We start from the raw sequence: 20,074 nt of genomic DNA, 5'->3' as shown, positions 1-20,074 counted from the left end.
CCCTCTCTTCACCCACTGCTGCAGAAAGGCAGCCCACGAAGCCCTGGACAATGTGCCTGTACACCAGAGAGAGAGACGGGGGCAAGGACAGATGAAGAGAAGGCAAGAAGAGAGGCAGGACACTGATCTTTATCTGGGAAGAGAATGCTAGCCAAGGTCCCAATAAGGTTGAGACAAACTCTCTGTTGATGCCAGTTCTACAGAGGCCCCATCCAATGTTTACAGAGAACTCCACCCCAAGGCCGGTCTACAAGCTGGAGCTATGGCAGGCATGCAGGCGGGCTGCAGCATGCTCCTGGAATGTCTTTGGAATGATCTGCACCCAGCTATGAGTGCCTCAGTGCCCCTCCTCCTCAACCTCCAGGTGGGCAAAAGGACTGCACAGCTCCTGCTGACAGACCTTGGCTTCTTCACAGAAATAAGCAAGCATGGCCATATACAGATGCCAACTTGAGGTTCCTTCATGCAACAGCTGCTTGCCATGTGAAGTCCAAGTCACTACTATGTTAGCTGTTTGCTCCACGTCCCTTCCCTGGGCCCTGAAAAAATCCCCTTGGCTGCCAAAATCGTGTGACAGTCCATCCGCCCACAAGAAAGTCAGAATCTGCTTGTTTTGCACAAAGCAGCCAAGGAAATAGGCGCTTGAAGGGTGCCACCAGCTACCAAGAGAAGGCCTAGTGTGAGGAATCCTCCTATCCCCCACCCCTCTGCCAGCTGGGGAAGCAGTCCACAGACACAGTTCTTAATTTGGCCTTAACCTTGGGTACCTGGCAATGACAATGTGACTTACGAGGTCTAGGAACAAAGTAGCTGGGGTTGAGGAGTCAATGCCCCAGCCCAGCCCATCATAAAACCCCAACATTTCTCCTTCCTCATCTAATCCCAACTGCTCCTTCTCCACATTTTCTGGATCCAAGACAAGCCATCAGTAACTTTCTGGATGAGGAGGAGAACAGGGCAAGAGAAAAGGGAGCCCTTCCTCAGCAAACCGCACTAAAGGGGCAGGGAGAATGGGATGCTAAATCCCCACAGGGCAGTACAAAGCTGGTCATCTGCACCTGCCCCCCGAGGGTAGCCACAACAAAGGGAGGTCAGATAACACCAAAAAGCCAGGTCTCCCAACAAAAAGAGGACAGGAGATGAAAGATCAGGCCTTGGGTAGAGGGCCTTTCAGCCTCCTCAGCTAGATTTAATCAGTCTCAAAGTTACCAGGTTACAGGCCCTCAGAGGATGACATCGGGGGAAGGGGCCTTCTCCCCACCCTGCCCAAGACCTTCTCCCAGCACGCCTGTCCTTCCAGTCAACGAGTGGCCCAGGCCTGCCACCTAGTGGGCTCTGCTCACACACAACGGGAAGAGACCAGATCCCAGAAGAGAGGCTGCTGTGACCAGAGTCCTGCCAACAGTTCCAGGACTTCATTCACAAGGCACAGTGGGGTTCTCTCAGGCTGTGACAATAACCAGAACTACTGGAGAAAACCATTTTCTGGGGACCAGTGACAAATGAAAAATAGGAAGGAGTCAGCTGCATTCTCAGAGGCTAGCCTTCTTCCCCACCTTTTCTAAGCCCAAACAGCTCCTGCACCCAGAGCCTGTCCCCAGTGAAGCACAGGAAATGCATGGGACAGGAATGCCAATTCCAAAATGCTAGTCCTAGAGTGCCCCTACTCACACACACAAGTTCTAAGCTCTGGCCTCATCCTAAGACTCTGGCCTAAAAGCTGTGATTTTTACATGCCCATTAGATAAGTGAATTTTACTATGCATGAGGCCATGTCCTGGAGGTGGACAGGGTACAGGGCCCTTGGAGGGGCGTAACTGGTAAACCTCAGAGGGCAGTACAGGCACATTCCATGTGCTGTGCACCTGGTGCTGCTCTAAGCTTGTCCCCTATCTCAAGAAGTCTTACGACTATCCAGGGAGGAGACAGGATCACCAGCAGGGACCACAGAGGATTCAGTGCCCTCCTCAGGAAGCACAACTGGGAAGCAGGATTCCACCCCAGGCAACCCGGCTCCTGAATTCACACCATACCACAGCCTCCAATCCTAGCTGCTAGACATAACAGAAGAAGAATAAAAAAAAAAACTCACACTCTAAAACCCTAAAAACCCGGGTCGGCTCTGGCCAGAGGGTCCCAGCAAAGGAGCAGAATCTGGCTACCCTAGGGGAACAGACAAAAATCAAGTTAGGGCAATGGAGGCACCATTTTTTTTTTTTTTTTTTTTTGAGACAGGGTCACTCAGGCTAGAGTGCAGTGACATGATCTCGGCTCACTGCAACCTCGACCTCCAAGGCTCAAGCAATTCTCGTGCCTCAGCTTCCCCAGTAGCAGGGACCACAGGTGTGCACCATCAAGCCTGGCTAATTTTTGTATTTTTTGTAGAGACAGGGTTTTGCCATGTTGCCCAGGCTGGTCTCGAACTTGTGGCCTCAAGCAATCAGCCTACCTCTGCCTCCCAAAGTGCTGGAATTACAGGCATGAGCTACCACACACGGTGGCAAATTCTTAGTGAGGAAAAGAAGTGCAACCAGAGGCCCAGAGAAGAAAAGAAAAAATAAAACAAACAAACAAAAAACAGTCCCCCAGATGCCCTGCAAGGCCTGGACACAAAAGAAAAACACACATTCCTTTTCAGCCCTACCAGTAGGGACTCCAGGGAAAGCCAGAGGGCAAGAAAGATGAGAAGCCTTAGACCACCGTTCCTCTCTCTCCTACCCTTCCAGAGCCTCAAGAGGTCAAGACGGCTGTGCTGGGGTCAGCAGAGGGCACCAACTGCCCTTCCTCAGCTGTGCCTTCTTGTGCAGACAGCAAAGGCAAGGCCCATAGCCATAATGTCAGTCCCTGGAGGAACTTCATCGATTCCTCATTAGCATGGGAGAACTGCCTGCCCACCTGTTAGAAAAACTTTCCATTTATGGTGACAGATGGGGCAGTGTTAATGGGCTGGCTTTAACTGGGAAACAAGGAAGTTCAGGCTCATTGCAAAAGGAATTAGCATTAAAGCTAGGTGGGTCTGCTCATTTACAGGGAGGTTTGGGAGAAAGCTCTGGGAACTTGCCTCTCATGCCAGGGGTGTCCAGGCCCTCAAGACTCAGGCCCAGAAGCAGCCATGCCTAGCCAGGGCCAGCCCCTAGCAGAGTCTCTAGCACCAAAGGCCACATGGCTTAACCTCCATCTCAGTCCTCATCCTGAAGCAACTCCCAGGAGGGAGTCGCCAACTCTGGAGCACTTCTCTCCAATTCTGTCTGATCTGGTGGAAAACACTGTCCCTCTCTGAGGTCTGGCCAGGGCCATACTTTGGACAGCCAGCCAGGGGAAGAGCTGTGTGCTTTGCCACGGGTGGCATCTTGACAGATCATCTTCCAAACAGAAACACACACATCTGGTGTCTCGGTGGAAGCCCTGAGGTCAGCTGCCTGGAAGGCCAGGTGAGCACAAGGAGAAAATAGTCAAAGACAACTCTGTGGGATATTCCTTGCTTGTTCCTCAGAAACAACCCCCATGAATGTCTGGGCAGAATTAACAGCATTGTGCCTTCTCGAGACCCCTTCACTGCTAAATATGGAGAATTGAGCAGCTATCCCAATTGTTCAATGTTTTGTAAATGATTCAAGCCCAGGTATGGAGAGAAGACAGGTTCTGTACTGGACGTCCTCAGTTTGAGGTCCCTGAAGGCACCAGGAGAGGTGTGGCCAACCAGCATCTAGAGAACAGAAGCCCTGAACAGACATCGGGCCAAGGTGGATGTGAGAGTTTTCAAGAGGTAACGAAGAGGCAACAAACAACAGTGGTGGATTTCCAGTTGTCCCCCCATAGCCATTCTTTCCTCCTCCTTTGGTATGGAGCTTTGGCTGGGCATCCAGCTACACTGTCTAGACATTTCCTAAACAACCTGTCACTAGCAGTGGTCATGTGACTCTCTTCTAGCCAACAAGATATATCCAGAAATGATGGAGCCCAGTTCTGGTCTTGCCCATAAAAGAGCCAAATGGGTATGCACTCACATGGCCCTTGTCCCCTTCACACTGTTCAGGAACTGGAGAGAAATGGAGCAACCACTTTGCATTCAAGGCTGCTGAGGCTGGCAGAGCTCCCACTAGCCTTGGACTACCTTTAGACAATTCTATGAAAGAGAAACAAGTCTTTCTTATGTATGCCACTGTATCTGGGGGCCTCTCTGCTACAGCAGCTCAATCTAGACCATAACTGATTGAAGGACCCAGAGGTAGGGAAGCCAGAGAGGAGTCTAGGCATCTCCTTGTCAAAAAAGGGCATCTGGCTCAGGCCAAAAACCCGAGTCATTCTCTACACTTCCTTCTTCCTCACCCCACAGCCCCCATCCTCACCAAATGCGTCAATTCTGTCTCCACATAATTCTTCCCCCAGACGCTGTCACTGTCCTTTGTCTGGGTCACCATGATCTTTCTGAAGGGCTCTTGGAGTCCTGTTGATTTTCCTGCCTCTGCTCTTGCCCACTCTGCCATCTTCCCCAGAACTTCTATGAAAACCTTTCACACACTCCCTGCTGCTTCTCAAACCCAGTTTCCATAAGTGCCCATGAGTCCCCACCCACTGTTCACACCCTTCTTGCTGGCGGCTGCTTTCACTCACTGAGCTCTCCATCACCCAGTCCGGCGTGCACTTCCCACGAACTGCAGAGCTCCTCCTCCTCACTCTGTCTCCTTCCCACTTACACTCTAGGTCGCAGCTCAAATGTCCACTCCTCAGAGAAGCATTAGCTGACCTCAATCTAAATTAGGGCACCACTATCACTCTCTCTCTACAGCAGTACGCTTATCTCGGCTGGTAATAGTTACTTGTTTGGTATCTGTTTCTCCAACTGGAGCAGGGGCTCTAGCAGGGTCAGGATCGGGTCACTTCTGGATGGCCAGTCCAGACCAGGCTGCAGCCCTGCTCAGGGAACATGTGTTGAACGGACAGACGGAGCATGCAGAAAGGGGGCAGGAGAGCTAAGGCACAGAGGCTCACACAAGGGACATTTAAAGGAAGAGTAGCTGCTTGGTGATAAATACCCCTTGAAGGAAATGTGAAGAAGGAAAGTTATCAGATTTGTTGGAAAGAAGAGCACGGTAATTTCTTTTCTTTCCTTTTTTTTTTTTTTTTTTTTTTTTTTTGAGATGGAGTCTTGCGCTGTCGTCCAGACTAGAGTGCAGTGGCACAATCTCGGCTCACTGCAACCTCCACCTCCCGGGTTCAAGCAAGTCTCCTGCCTCAGCCTCCCAAGTAGCTGAGATTACAGGTGCACACCACCATGCCCGGCTAATTTTTGTATTTTTAGTAGAGATGGGGTTTCACCGTGTTGCCCAGGCTGGTCTCAAATTCCTGACCTCAGGTGATCCATCCACCTCGGCTTCCCAAAGTGCTGGGATTACAGGTGTGAGCCACCGCACCCAACCAATCATGGTAATTTCTGAGATCACGCCAAATTGTAATAAGTTTGAGAATAAAGATTATGACTTTACCACTATGATTCCAAGACACTCTATGGCAAGGAAAGGGAAGAGCCAGGAGACAACCAGAGTGGCTGCTTGGGAAAGGGCTATTGGTTTTAGACAAGGAGATCTGAGCAGAAAGTGGGGAAGTAACAGAGCACGCTCTAAGAGGAGGGGAAGAGCTAGATCCAGGATCCAGGTCACTGGCAGAGGGGCCCCTTTTAGGAGGAGAGGAAGCAAGGAGGAGAGGGCGGTGAGGCCAGGATGGAGAGAACTCACAAGTAGATGTGGGGAGGGCAAGGAGGGTGCTGCTGGAGCACAGCAAGAGGAAGGCAGCAGCAGAGAGGGTAATGCCCAGGAGGTCAGAGAGCACGAACTGCATGAGAACCCATTCATTCAGCCTCTAGCGGCTCCCAGGAGCCCAGGCCCGGATGCAGAGAAACCAGCCGGTGGGATTTACCCAAGGCTGGAATCCAGCAACGTGGACATGCAGGAAGTCCATGGAAATGAAGGGAAGGAGGGTGCTGGCTATATCTAGTTGTCAGTACTGACCCTGAGGGCAGGGAGACGTGTTGTCAGGCCACGAGACCTGATGGGCCTTGAGAATTGAGTCATGATGAAATCTAAGATGGTGGTAAAGCAGATTTCTGATACACAAAGTGCCATCAGAAAGAAAATGCCAATTGGAATAAGGTTAAAGACCAGCCTTACTAGTAGGAAGACTGAGAAGCGTGATCCAGAAGCCAGTAGCCATGAATGTTTGTCACCTTTAGCCTCACTAAGAAAATGTTTAGGTATAATTTCTGTTGTGAGCCTACTGCAGTCTAGACATTCTCCTAGGCACTTAATTTTATCTCACTGAAACCCCACACTAATCTTACGAATTGCATTATCATCTCACTTTACAGCTGGGAAAACGGAACGTGTATGGAGATATCCCAGAGAAGCAGCAGAAATGAGCTGCAAATACAAGTCTCTCTTATGATAACTGCAAAGTCACACACGACTACAAAGACCACACCAAGACCCAGATCATCCGAGTAAAGATCTTTTCCTGGGCTTTGGACTTCAGCTAGAGAAACTGAGGCATCACCAGCAGCTCCTGAGAGAGAGAAAGGAGACGAGATGACGGGAAAAACAAAAACAGCTCCAAAAGCTTAGGCCGTCTCAGAAGAGAAGCAGCCAGTGATCCCAAAAGCCCTGTACACAGCCATGAAAGCTGAGACCAGGGCAAAAAACCCGGGGCCAGACAACTTAGGCTGAGGAGAGGCTCCCCCAGTACTCCCGGGCCACCTTGCGGCCCCACAGCACCCAGGCCAACCACGCAGCTGCCTGTGCAGCCACAGATTAAATAAAATGTCCTGAAGCGGCAAAGCCCATTCCTCCAGAGTGAAGATTAAGGAAGCACTGCGAACAATCAAGAAGGGGAAAGGAAAAAAAAGAAAACCTGCCACATGCCAGGCTGCCTGGAGTTAACAGCCCTACTCATTTCTCATCAAAAACCTCTTTGGAAGAGGTTACGCACACGATAGGCTATCGAAAGCACCCGCCTCCCGGCTGCTTGAAATTCCACGCATGTGACATGGCGGTGTATTTCTATTAATGTCCAGTGTGTGTCAGCACGAAGATAAGGTGCCGACATCGTGTACGACCAGTCAGCTAGAGAATGGGCCCCGTGTTCAACATTGTCTGACACCTGGGAGCCCCAAGAACAGAGGCTCTTGGGCGGATCCTGCGCTGGATGCACTCGCACACCAAGCGCCGGTGCTGCCAGGGGAGGTGTAGAGAAGGAGCAGGCCCGAGGCAGGGCAGGGCTGCCAGGCCTCTTGGGAACCACTACACACAAGGAGAAAAAAAGCACCAGAGGCTGTGCGTGTTAGGGAAGGCACCCAATCAACTAGGGAAGAGGAAAGAAAGCAGGAAGTCAGCATCAAGAAAAGCAAAGTCACGACTTTCCCAGTAAGGCTGCCCAGGCCGTGCCCGCTGTGTGAGGCTGATGTGCAGGTGCTCCCTTCCCTGTGGGCACGGGCACAGGGGCAAAGGCTCCCAGTAGAAGCCCCTCCACAGAGACTGTCACCCCCAGTGTGTCTAGTCCCAGCGGCCTCAGAGCTTTGTTACTTGATGTGTGTCATGCAAAAGGCTTTGCCACACACCTCTAACTCTCCTCGGCAATACCCCTTAGCCACCCTGCCCAGCCACCCAAGTCATAGCCAAGAAGAGAGTACCAGAATCCTCCAGAGAAGCCTTGCCAAGATTTGATATGGAAGGAGGAGACACCACCAAGTGTAGGGGGTGGAAAGCGCCTTGATTCTGCTAAGAACACACCCAAGTGGGCAGGGAGCCAAGCACCCAGGGCTCCCTACCCACTCACCCTCACAAGCTCAAGGTCAGCGAAACAAGCCAGTCCTGGCATCAGCAAGAATGCAAGCCCAGAGACAGCAGCCCTGAATGGCTGTATCTCCTCTCTAGGCACAAATTAACCTTGGGAGTTAGGAAAGAACAACTAGCGGGATCTGGAAGGTCTGTTTTAGAATTAAGGCTACTTGGCGGGGAGGGGTGTACTCAGGGGCCTCTGAAGCCTGAAGTCAGCCCAGGTGGAGGGTTAGAACATTAGCAACCCAGTAACAGCCGGTGATCCTGTACTCAAAAGCACTCTGTTTGCTGTCCCTTCTTTGCCACGGTGGAAAATCACTACCCACTTCTATCGTTTAGACTCTATTAGTCACCTGTGCAGCTCCTCTTCTAGTGCATTCTGGGGGAGTTTGGCATAACAGAAAGAAAAGAATGTATTGACCACCTTCCATCTGCCAGACCATGTGCTGAAGGCTTTGCTCACATATTACGAAAGCATGCTAACAACTCTAGGACAGGTGTGCCATTTGACATGTGAGGAAACTGAGACTTGGTTAAATAATGAGTCCAGGGTCACAGAGACAGCACCTGGGGGATCTGAGCCCAGGTGTAACAGAGTCCAGCTACTGGGCTCCTTCTAAGCCACGAGGTTATAGAAAGTGCTCTCACCACCTGAGCAGCATTCAGTCCCTCTTCCCTCTTCTTTAATAACATAATCCTGATTTTGTTTGGGGCAGTCACATGTCCAGGTAACACTATCCCAGCCCTCCTTTTGCAGCTAGAGGTGGCCCTGCAACACAGTTCTGCCAATGAGAATTCCCAGCGAAGAGTGTCCCTCCCACTACCCACATAAAATAACAAAACTTCACTAGAACAAGGCTCTCAGCCCTTCCTTCTTCTTGACTGGAAAACTGATGTGATGGTTGAAGGCACAGCAGCCCTCTGCCACCATGAGGAGAGCTGCACTGAGGACAGCCAGTCAAAAAGACAGGAGGTCCCAGCCTGGCCAACATGGTGAAACCCTGCCTCTACTAAAAATATAAAAATTAGCCAGGTGTGGGGGCACACGCCTGTAGTCCCAGCTACTGGGGATGCTGAGGCAGGAGAATCGCTTGAACCCAGGAGGCGGAGGTTGCAGTGAGCTGAGATTGCACCACTGCACTCCAGCCTGGGTCTCAGAGTGAGACTCCGTCTTGAGGGGGAAAAAAAAGGACAGCAGGTGACTGGATCCCTCTGAGGCATGAAGCTACCATAACCATCTGAGATGGCTGCCCCTGGTGTCTTGTTCATGGGAAGAATACACTTCCGCTTTAAGCCACTGCCAATTGGGCTTCCATCACTCACAGCCAAAGCTCCTCCTAGCTGGTGCATGTATTGGTCTACCCAAGAGCACTCAGCTCACAGCCAACACACAGGAGATAGGGCCCTGGCTCACCCACCGAGTAGACAAAAGGTAAGGGAAATAATCTGGGACTTTTCCCCTGCAAACACTTGTTGACGTTTCTCAGCCAAATAATCCTTTTCGATTCTATACCTTGCCAGTAGCCAGTGATGGCATCTCCCCAAGAGGGCAAACACAATCTGCTTCATTGACAAATTGAAAACATTTTTCCACAAAAAGGAAAAAGTAGAATGGTAGCTCCCCAAAAACCATGTGAATAAATTGCATAAATAGACTTAAAATAACCAAGACCCTCCCCTCTCCCCAGTCCTGCTGGTGTCCTAGAGGCATGCATAGAAGTGGGAAGGCACCAGCCCAATTTCACTCTGGCAGGAGAGAAAAGGAAAATATACTGCTGTCAGGTTGTCCTAGGGCTGTAAGGGCTGCCCCACTTGATCCACACACAGAAGAGTGGCAGGGCTGGTGGGCACTGACCCGAAGGAAGAGGAGCGGGTATAGAGCAAGCAGAAGGGGTGATGATGCTTCCTCTGACTGTCTGTGCCCTCACTGCCAGTGCACACCATCTGATGTAAGCCAGGAGGGATGGCACCGATCCAATCAGGTTTCACACATGACCACGTAAGACCTCTGTTCAAAACAAGAAACTCCAAAACTCTCAGACTGGCCTGGGCTTCTCTCAGGAACAAAGTAGGAAGTCAGGAAGGGTGTCACTTGCTGCTTCGATGCCACTCCCAGATGGCTCAGATCACCCCTCCAGTTGGTGCAATTTTCAAGGAAGCCTGCTGCTCTCTTCCCTTGGGCTCCAGTGGGCACTCAGAGGCCAAGGAGCCTAGCTGAGGTCAGCAGCCTGGACCCTCAAGAGGCTGAAGAGAAAGCACTTCTGCGCAGTTCTCTCCAGCCCCCAGCCCCAGCTGTCAGCCTCTTTAGCTCATCCCTGATGCTAACAGATATTTTCAGAGACATGCGATCTGCTAATTAGAAGCAGTGACACCAGGAATGGAACCGCAATCAGCCATTTGCCTAACAAAGTTAGCAGCTAATGAGGATGTCCAGCTTCTATCACCACACAGCAGAGGTCACCTGAGCCAGGCACCATAGCCAGAGAAAAGAAAACTGAAGGCATCTGCATACCTGTGATTTGGTGATGGGGGAGGCTCCACAAAATCCAAATAAGCCCAGGTTACAAAACCCACGTGTCCTTCCAGCTTCTTAAACAAAGAGTACACATGCACATCTCCTACTACTCAAAAAATGTTGGGCTCCCCCTTCCTACAGCAGGGCCATTCTAGAACAGTGAGATTCTGAAATCCCGACACTTGAATCTGAGCAGTCCACAGAGCAACAGCTTTCTTTAAAGAGGAGGAGTCCACAAGCTCCCCACAGGGTTCAAAACAGCTAAAGACTCCCTTTCACCTTCTCCTTGCTCAATGACACCACACAGGCCAGCTTGTCCTGATGAACACCCTCCCCCAGGCACCTCTCCACCCAACCCCACATCTTCCCCGTCGTCCTTCTCCCCACTACCAGGGTAACCACCACCTATCTGGTGGTTAAAAATGTATGAAACAGTTGAGGGAAAAACAGGATTTCTTCCACCCCAAGTATCTTAGTCCATTTTCTCTTGCTTGTAACAGAGTATCTGAAACTGGGTAATTGATAAAGAAAAAGAGTTTATTTCTCATAGTTCTAGAGGCTGAGAAGTCCAAGGTCATGGGGCTATACCTGGTGGGAACCTTCTTGCTAGCTGGGACTCTGAGAAGTCCCGAGGTGGTGCATGGCATCATGTGGCGAGGGGGCTGAGTGCGCTCTCTCAGGTCTCCCTTCCTCTTCCTACAAAGCTGCCAGTCCTGCTCCCATGGTAATTCCTTAATCCATCAACTCGTGAATCCACAACTGGATTCAATCCATTCATCATGGCAGAGCCCTCATGACCCAATAACCTCTCGATACTGCCACATTGGGGATTAAATTTCAACATGAGTTTTGAAGGGGACAAATATTCAAATCATAACACCAGGATACCATCACAATGCACCTAATGAAGTGGACAGGAAACAAGAACACAACAGTCTTCTTAGGGGAGATACTGGAAGCTCAGCCCACAGGTCTGTTGCACCCACTTGGCAGCAGTAAGTAACAATAACCAGACCAGCAGCAGCCCTCCTGAGAGTCCCACAAGCCCTCGAGAAGGTTTATTTTGCTTCTGCTGCATGCCTCCAGTATGATCTGGGCTGTGGCTACCACTGATGCAAAGAATTGAGGCTCTGGGTTCTCACATAAGCTGAGCTATTGCTGAGTGCAATGAGTGCCACTTGGTATCACCTGCATCCCACAGCCATCCCTTTGGATTCGGGATCAGAGGTCTTACTACCATCCCCTAAAATGCTGAACCCAGATGGCCTGGATCCCTCACCAAGGAACTGGTAACACAGACAGCAGATTCTCTTCTCCAGCAGTCCCTGGCAGAGAAAAGAGCATCTGTTTCTCTTAGACGTCAATAAGCCCGACAAAGCTATTCATCTAGGCAGGAGCTGCATCAGGGAGAGGGAGACAAAGCAGGGGAGGCTATCAGAATCACCTGGTGCACTTTTCAAACAGTACAGCCTCCTGGCTTGAGGACCACAGGGAGCCACATCCCTGGTGGGAGCACTTCACATCCCTGGGGTGACTGGACTGCAAAAAGGGCCAAAAACCACTCTGGGGTCAGTGGCTCTGGGCATCGGTCCAGGCACTGACTTTGGGCTTGCTGTACCAGAATCACATGGGAGGCTGTTAGAAATACAGATTCCAGGTTCAAGGCATCCAAGAGTCTTATCCAGTTGTTTCGGTATCGGATCCAATTATCTGCATTTTTAACAAGTTCCCAGGTGATCCAGATGCACAGCCAGGTGTGGAAGCCAGGCAGTGAGATGAACAGAGAGCCAGGTGAGACAGGCAAAAGAGTCTTTCAACAGCAGGGTTAAGTCGGAACAGCCTCATTCCACACCCACACCATACCTCTGGGATGCCCCATGGCATCTGGCCATGAATAAAATGCTTCTAGGACCCCCTCCCCGCAATGAATTCAGCCTCTCTCTCCAGAGAACCAGTCAGAAGCTACATGAACCTCACTTGTTTCTTGACTCCACATCCTTAAGAAAAAAAAAAAAAATCACTGATTTGAGAATCAGTTCACATCAATTCTGTCATGGAGATATGGGTGGAAGTGAAGGAGGAAGAGTAAATCCTAACTTTCCCAACAGCGCACAGCACTCCCTGCCCCTCGCCTTGCAGGTAAGGAAGTATCATAGAAACATGAAGGAACCACAGTGACAGGGGCCGTCTGAACAGAGCTGAAGCCTCACAGCCCGTGTTTTGCTTAATACACCACGCTAGGATAGCATTTCTAACATTTTGTGACACCAGGCATTGTACATATCTGTTTCTCACTTGGTTCTCACAACAACCCGGCCAAGGCAGGCATCACTACTGCAGTAGTGATGAACAGAGGGCCATCCCTGGACACAGATGCCAGACTCTCAGTTCCCATGACTGAACACCATGTCTGGTTTCTACAGCCTTCCTCCACCCTCAGTTTAGATAAAATATACAGGAAATAACTCAAAGTTCATTTTTGGTGTGTGATCAACTAAAAAGATTAAGCCAGTTTTCGTGTAAGCTCATCTATAGTTTTCCTTTCTCCAATATTTGTCACATCATATAACACCAAGGCCAGGTTAAGTGGGAACCCAGGAGGCCTCACAGTGTCCCTTCCAATTAATTATTCCAATTCTCTAAACTATAACCCACCACCCTTGTTCTTTGAGCAAATGTGAAGGTGAATGGGGCATGCAGATGGGCAGCTGTGTGGCACAGCCCTTTCTACCCAGTGTTTCTACCCAGGACCCCTGCATATCCTGTGGAAGGACTAGCCCTGTACATTAGCAGCCATGCAGGCCTGGACTCCTGCAGAGCAGGAGTGAGGTCAGTCCCATCACCTTGCCCTTTTCATTTTCTTTGGGGTATGAAGGGTGCTTTAAAGGTGATGACAACAAACAGGGTGCACTAACTCTAATATCAGTCATGAGAATTTTCTTAATTATTTTCTTAAAGATAAAGCAGGAGAACTGAATGAGACACCTTCCCTCCACATATTCACCCAAGGCACCAGTGCACAGGGCCTGCTGAAGTCTGTGAGCAGAGCAGCAGAACTGAGAGAAAGCCCGTAGGCACTCCAGGCCTTCCACTGACCACCAAGCAGCAGTTGTCTGCAGCTGCAGGAGGGACAAGGAAGGACCCTCAATCAAAGACAAGTAGGGCCTATAAAATAGTCTGGTGGCCAGTCACGAGAACTTAGACGAACCCTTCAGGTACTCGGGTCCTAAGCCCTGACAAACAGAATGGGTTTGATCCCACACTCACATATTAAAAGGCTGAAGCTGAGGCAACACTACAGCCCATATTCTACTCAACTAGGCTACTCAACCTCCCACAATAATAGCCTGTCAAAAGAAGGAGAGTAGCCATTTCTGGGCATAAACACTATTTTCCTCAGTCTCTACTGGTCTCCTGCATACGATGACCAGCACCAATCAAAAACTACAAAGCACATATAACTGCAAGCAAATGTGACCCAGTATCAAGAGAGAAAATAGTCAACAGAACCAAACCTAGAGATGATCAAGGTGTTGGAACTGTCAAATCGAGACTATGTTTAGAGGATCTACAGGTGGGCAACACATGTAAAGAGCTGGGGGTATTTCAGCAGAGAAACAAACTATAAAAAAATGCCAAATGATAAAAGAATCAGGAATTAAAGCAGAAGTTAGTGACTTTTCCCATACAGCCCACTAGGCTATCTCTAGAAAAATTCTCATTTTACATATCAGAAGACTGAGGCTGTCAAATATCAAGACAAGAAACCTCTCACAAGAAATAACAGCCACTAAGCAACTTGGACCACCACCAGTGCTCCCACCCTCTAGTTTCTTGAGACACCTGGGTACTCAGAGAGACATAAAAAATTAAAATCTCTGGAGCTGCATAGTCTAGTCCAGGAGGGGTTTTTTGCCCACCAGTCAAATCCAGTACACAGCCTTTTTTTGTATGGCTTCTGAGCTAAGAATGGTTTTTACATTTTTTAGGGTTGTAACAACAACAACAACAAAGAATATGTGGTAAAGACCACATGCGACTGCAAAGAGTAAATTATTTACTATCTGGCTCTTTACAGAAAATGTTTGTCAACCTCTGATCTAATCAAGAGACTAAGCTCAGTAGACATAAGAAGAGATGAAAAAGTAAAACAAGGAAGCAAAGAAAGGGGTTATGGATGTCATGATTTTTCTACCAGTTTATGCCTTTTACCAGTCATCTGAGCACAGGCAATGCAGATCTCCACAGGATTTTCAGATCTCCACATAACACTCACACTGGAGGAGGTATAAGGAACAAGGCCACCAGAGTCCCCAGGTCACTAAACTTCTAAAACAGCCGTGCCAAACAGCTAGACCCAGATATGAGGACTGCCTTGGCTGAATGTCAAGTAGTATAATTCATAACCTCAGACCAGAGTTCCCAAAGCCCACTCTCTCCCTTGTTCCAAGCAAGATAAACCTAAAGTCTGTAAGACTCTGACGAGGAGACAAACCACTTTTTAGTTGACTCCCAGATATCATTATAATGAAAGCCTTTTTAAACTTTGTTTTGTTTTATTGCTTGAAACGGGTCAGACCTTTGAATTGTCACCCCTTCTATAAAAGGCTGTGATGGGTGCTTGCTTCCAACTATTAGCAGTGGGGCACTGTGATGGGATCACAAGGGAAAGATAACAGACGACTGCACAGAGGGCTTCAAAGCAGTAACACCTCCACACCCTCACCTACTCAAGATGTGCCATTTAATCACCATTCACTGCCTGTCTAAAATTTGCTCAGCACTACAAAGACCAAAATGATTGTACCACAGTTCTTATTCTCAAGGAGTTTATGATCTGAGGAATAAGACAATAAAAATGTAGGAGAGGACTGTTAGGAAGAAAGGCTACAGCTGTAAAAAAGCCAAAATCAATCCTCCATCTTCCTCATAATTTTAGAAAATTGCAATTCAAAAACTTTGAACATCTTAAAATCATGATACAGTCAACCACAGGGTATTGGTTCCAGGACCCTCCACGGATGCCAGAATCTGTGGATGCTCAAGTCTCTTACATAAAATGACATAGTACAGTGAGCCCTCTGTATCTGTGGACTTCGATCTATAGTGGGTTGAATCTGCAGATACAGAAACCCATGGACAGGGAGAGCCAACTGCATCCAGTTCACATAGCTAAGGTGGCAGCTACCTGGAGCATCTGGGCATTGAAGAGAATGAAAGAGTAAGAGATCAAAAGTCCTCTGCCACCAGGAGAGCAGGACAGGACAGCTACTCTCCTGGTGGATCCTTAGGTTAGAGGGGCACGTCCAGGGAGGGAAGCAATCTTGTTACCAAATCTTCAGTGGGAGGATTTGACCTTAGCTTCTTGATTTGCCACTGAAGTATTTTCCTAGTGATCAATGTCCAGCTGTCTCCCATTTATCTCTTTTGAGATTCAGAAAACTGCTCCACAGAGCTCCCCATCAGACTTCCAGGATGTCATTCCACAACTGCACCTACACTGGCCCCTCTGGCCTCCCCACCGCCACACCCTGCGGCTTCCTATAATCCAGCCAAAGACCTCATCCTCTCCCAAAGCGTGGCCTTTGCTCAAGAGTGCTCCCTATCTGCAGCATCCTTCCTCCCTCCTCTCCACCTGGCAAGTTCTATTCATTCTTCAAGATCCAGCTCACATGTCACCTCCTCTTAGAATTCATTCACATCCTACCAGGAAGTGTCAGGTGGTACTGCCTCCTTGCTCCTCGAGTGTCTTCCTGTCCCTCTGGGATGACCCTTGCAACACTACGTGGTCAATTCTGGGAATTTTAATTCTCCTAATAAACACATCTTCTCAAGGTCAGAAGCTGTCTCTTATTTCCATTTATTAGGAAATCAACCCAGTGCCTAACATATAACAGGAATACAGAGTATGTGTGTGTCCATTTGTGTGTGTATATATATATATATATATATATATGTGTGTGTACACTATATATATATTTTTTTTTACTTTCTAGTTTTTTTTTTTTTTTTTCTTTAGACGGAGTCTCGCTCTTTCGCCCATGCTGGAGTGCAATGGTGCAATGGTGTGATTCAGCTCACTGCAACCCCCACCTCCCGGGTTCAAGTGATTCTCCTGCCTCAGCCTCCCAAGTAGCTGGGATTACAGGCATGCGCCACCAGGCCCAGCTAATTTTGTATTTTTACTAGAGATGGGGTTTCACCGTGTTGGTCAGGCTGGTCTCGAACTCCTGACCTCAAGGGATCCACCCACCTCAGCCTCCCAAAGTGCTGAGATTACAGGCGTGAGCCACCGTGCCCCGCCAAGAAAGTTTTTGCTTTCTATCAAGTGTACTGTATTCTTATGTAACTAATAATATGTGCCAGAAATGCAACAGGCAAGGTTGTAAATCTCATTCTCACCTAAAATAAAGCCTCAACCAGGACTTGATTACTCCATCCATTGGATTTTTAAGGCTCCACCCATCAGAAGATTCAGATCAACAGCACTGTTCTTTTTATTTCTTCCCAGAATGTTTGATTTGGACTCCTAGCTTCTTCATCAACTCAGAGGGGAAACACCTCTCACAGGATCCAGTGACACCCATGGCCTTCACTCAGACCAGAACCAGGACACCACCAGTGACAGCAAACATGCATCGACACGCACAGAACAGTTCATCACTGCTGCACTAGATGGGAAAGGGAAACACTTCTGTCATCAGAAGTAGGTCAGAAAAATTATTACCTTTCCTTGTCATTAGTTTTGTGAACTTTTCCCAATAATAAGCTGGACCAATCCCTTATGCAGAAGAGGATTTTAAAATCAATATTGGAAAAAGTCAGAGGCAAGTGAACAGTGTGGAAGAGCACACTACATGTTAAGCGGCACTCAGTACAACAGGAAATCCTCTAGATGAGGCTACAGGTTCACAGGGAGGACTACAGTAGGGGTAGTGGAGAAGGCACCTAGGAAGAATGGGCAGACAACTCATTCTGCCAGCGACCATGCAAGATCCATCTCAGGGTCCAATCCTCCCGGAGGGCTAGGAGGATGTGCTGTGATCCACACACTGCCACACCACCAGGCCCTTCAGCACTCCATGCAGCAGGCTGCCAACTAGCCACCTCCTTCAATCTTTCCATGTGGACGACTCAGGAGAGGAAAGAAGAATTTCCCTGCTTTTGTAAGGTTCTTCTCTCCATCTTTCTCCTCTTATTTAAATCTTCCAGAATATAGTTTTGAAAATATAGTTTTACCTCCACTAAAAGCACTGCCCAACCATACCAACCCAAAGGGAGACCCCTTCTTTAGAAGCGATAGTCATAGCATCTGCTCAGCATTTAGTTGACTGCCTTGGGTCTCTGTTAACTTATGGAACAATGCCAAACACCATCTCCCCTTCTCCTCCTTTGTACTGAATACTGAATATGATTGTACACCTTCAACATCATCTTCTGTAGCACCTCCTACAGGAGATGCGTTTCCAAGGGCATCAAGCAATAGAAGCCAACTCCACCTTACTTAAGCAAAGGAGAGTTGATTGGCAGGTCATCAGTGGACGATCCAAACCTCAAGAAGGCAGGAGGACCAGACAGAAATCAATGGTATGCTGAAAGTGTAGAAGATGGCAAAAGATACAACCTCATAGCATGAAGGGGCTGATCGCAACACCTGGGAGACAACGAGGAACTCCCATCCTGGCCTCCCATCATTCCTCCTCTGTACTCACTCAAAACTGAAGGTCCTCAGGCATGAGGTGAAAGCTGGCTGAGCTTGCACTGTGCCCAGATTCAGCTTCCATGGAGGAATTACAGTCCCACCAAGTGTACACACAGTAGGAAACAGGAACACTCCCGGAAGGAAACTGGAACACCAGTTGCATGGAGAAATGAATGCTGAGCATTCAGAAAATGAGAATGCCCATGAAAGCAGTTAAATGTTTTTAAAATGAAGGAAGTAACTTACGTCACAATTCCCTAAGAATTCTGGCACAGAAAAGGAGATTATTATCCATCTGGAGACCTGGGGTGGGGCGGGGAATCAAGTTCTTCCCCAAGGGACAGTCCTGAGAAAGTGGAGCTCAACCTCCTTTGCAGAAGGAAGAATGGGAAGCTGTGAATTCTCTTTCACTGTAATTAATACATTCCAGGTGAGAACGAAGAGACAGCAGACCTGTAAGTTGTGATCTTACATCTCTAGAGGTGGCCAACTTTTCCTGCTCATGCCATACTGATTAACCCTTCATCTCCAGGATAGGGGTCCTTCTTACTTGGTTGTCAGGCTGCCTGCAGAGGAGTAACAACCGATCTGCCTCTCAGAGACTGACTCTTAGAGCCTCTGAAGGCATGCCCTGGCCCCAGTTTCTCACTGTATCAACTGATTCTTCACCAGGATGCCACAGGGTTCTAAAAGCACAAGTCAGATCTCATCACTCCCATCCTTACAAACTTCAGCAACCATTGACTGTTTCAGGATCACTGTGGGCTACTTTGAGGGTTAACTCCTCAGCACATCCAAGGCCTTCTAAAATCTGGCTTCAAACCTCACTCTTCTCACTGGATCTGATCACCTCCTCAACACCCGCCTGTCTCAACCCAGCTGCCCCTCATCCTTTAAGGCTGAGGTTAAATGCCCTCTCTGATCTACCAGCTCTGATCCACCAGCAGCTTACACACTTGCATTTCCAAATCTTTTCCTCAATTTAACAACTACTGTAACCAAACTGGCCTTTTTCAAAGCACAAGTCAGTGCTTATCTTCTCCACAGACTAAAACTTCCTGAGGGCTAGGATCCTACATTGTTTGTATTTCCCAGAGGGCCTGGTTCAACGTGCATTTATGTGCCTACTGCACACTTCAAACATTTGTGTAGTCATCAAATTAGTAAGCTAAGGCCTGTGCCCAGCCAGCATGTCTGCCTTCCCCTCCCAGGAGAGTACAATCCCAAATGATGCTCTCATATCGTGTTCAACCCCCTTCCAGGCAGCACCGTGTGTACCAGGCTACCCACCTAAAGTAGGGCAAGGCTGTTCCTGGTCTCAAACCTCCAGCAGATGTTATTAGATGCCGCCCACAGCCATGCTTCCTTCCCCCAACTTCCTTGCTGTCAGTTCTAATTCTGGCTGGATGCGCAACCTCCCTAATGTGACTAGAAAAGAGCCCTAGGTGCAGCCAGTGGAGCCCTCTGTATCCCCTCTGCTGAGGACTGGCCTAGCCATGGGCACCTGGTACAATTCAAGTCAGTGTGATGTAAGAGGAATTCTGCCAGGAGCTTCGAGGAAAGTTATCCTTGTGATAGAGACACAAGGGCCAGCACAGCCTCTCTTCTTCTACTGAGGGTTTTACTGTCTGCATGGGACTTGTGGGGCAGTAACAGCCTTCATTAACCATGGAGACAGCCTCCCTAGGATGCACTGGCACACTGTGGATGGCAGAGTGGCAGGAAGAGAAGCACCAGGTCCATGATGATGCTAGTGAGCCACTGAATTAGTCAACCCTGGGGGCACTTTGAGACTTCTCATGTTGCAAAATAAATGCTGCACTTAAGCAAAAATATCCTAATAGCCACCCATCACTTAAATGTATTAATGACAATAGCAATAACAATAGTGCACTCCCACGGTCTGCCAGCATGCTAAGTCCTGGACAAATACTATCTCCTCTGATTCCCTGGGCAGTCCTGTGTGTGAGCATCACGATCTTTGAGCAAGGCTCACAGACAGGGTGTCCAGGATTTGCACCCAGCCTG

General features: G+C 48.8%; 1 protein-coding gene across 2 annotated transcripts in view; it reads right to left on the bottom strand.

Annotated features, from left to right (window-relative positions):
* The window catches only part of CHCHD6 (coiled-coil-helix-coiled-coil-helix domain containing 6), a 238,501-nt gene that overhangs the window by 188,735 nt on the left and 29,692 nt on the right, over positions 1-20,074 (bottom strand). The gene's annotated exons all lie outside the window — the stretch shown is intronic.

Source organism: Rhinopithecus roxellana, chromosome 1 (genome assembly GCF_007565055.1).
Source record: "Rhinopithecus roxellana isolate Shanxi Qingling chromosome 1, ASM756505v1, whole genome shotgun sequence".
Lineage (NCBI taxonomy): Eukaryota > Metazoa > Chordata > Mammalia > Primates > Cercopithecidae > Rhinopithecus > Rhinopithecus roxellana.
This window is presented reverse-complemented; position numbering and strand designations above follow the sequence as displayed.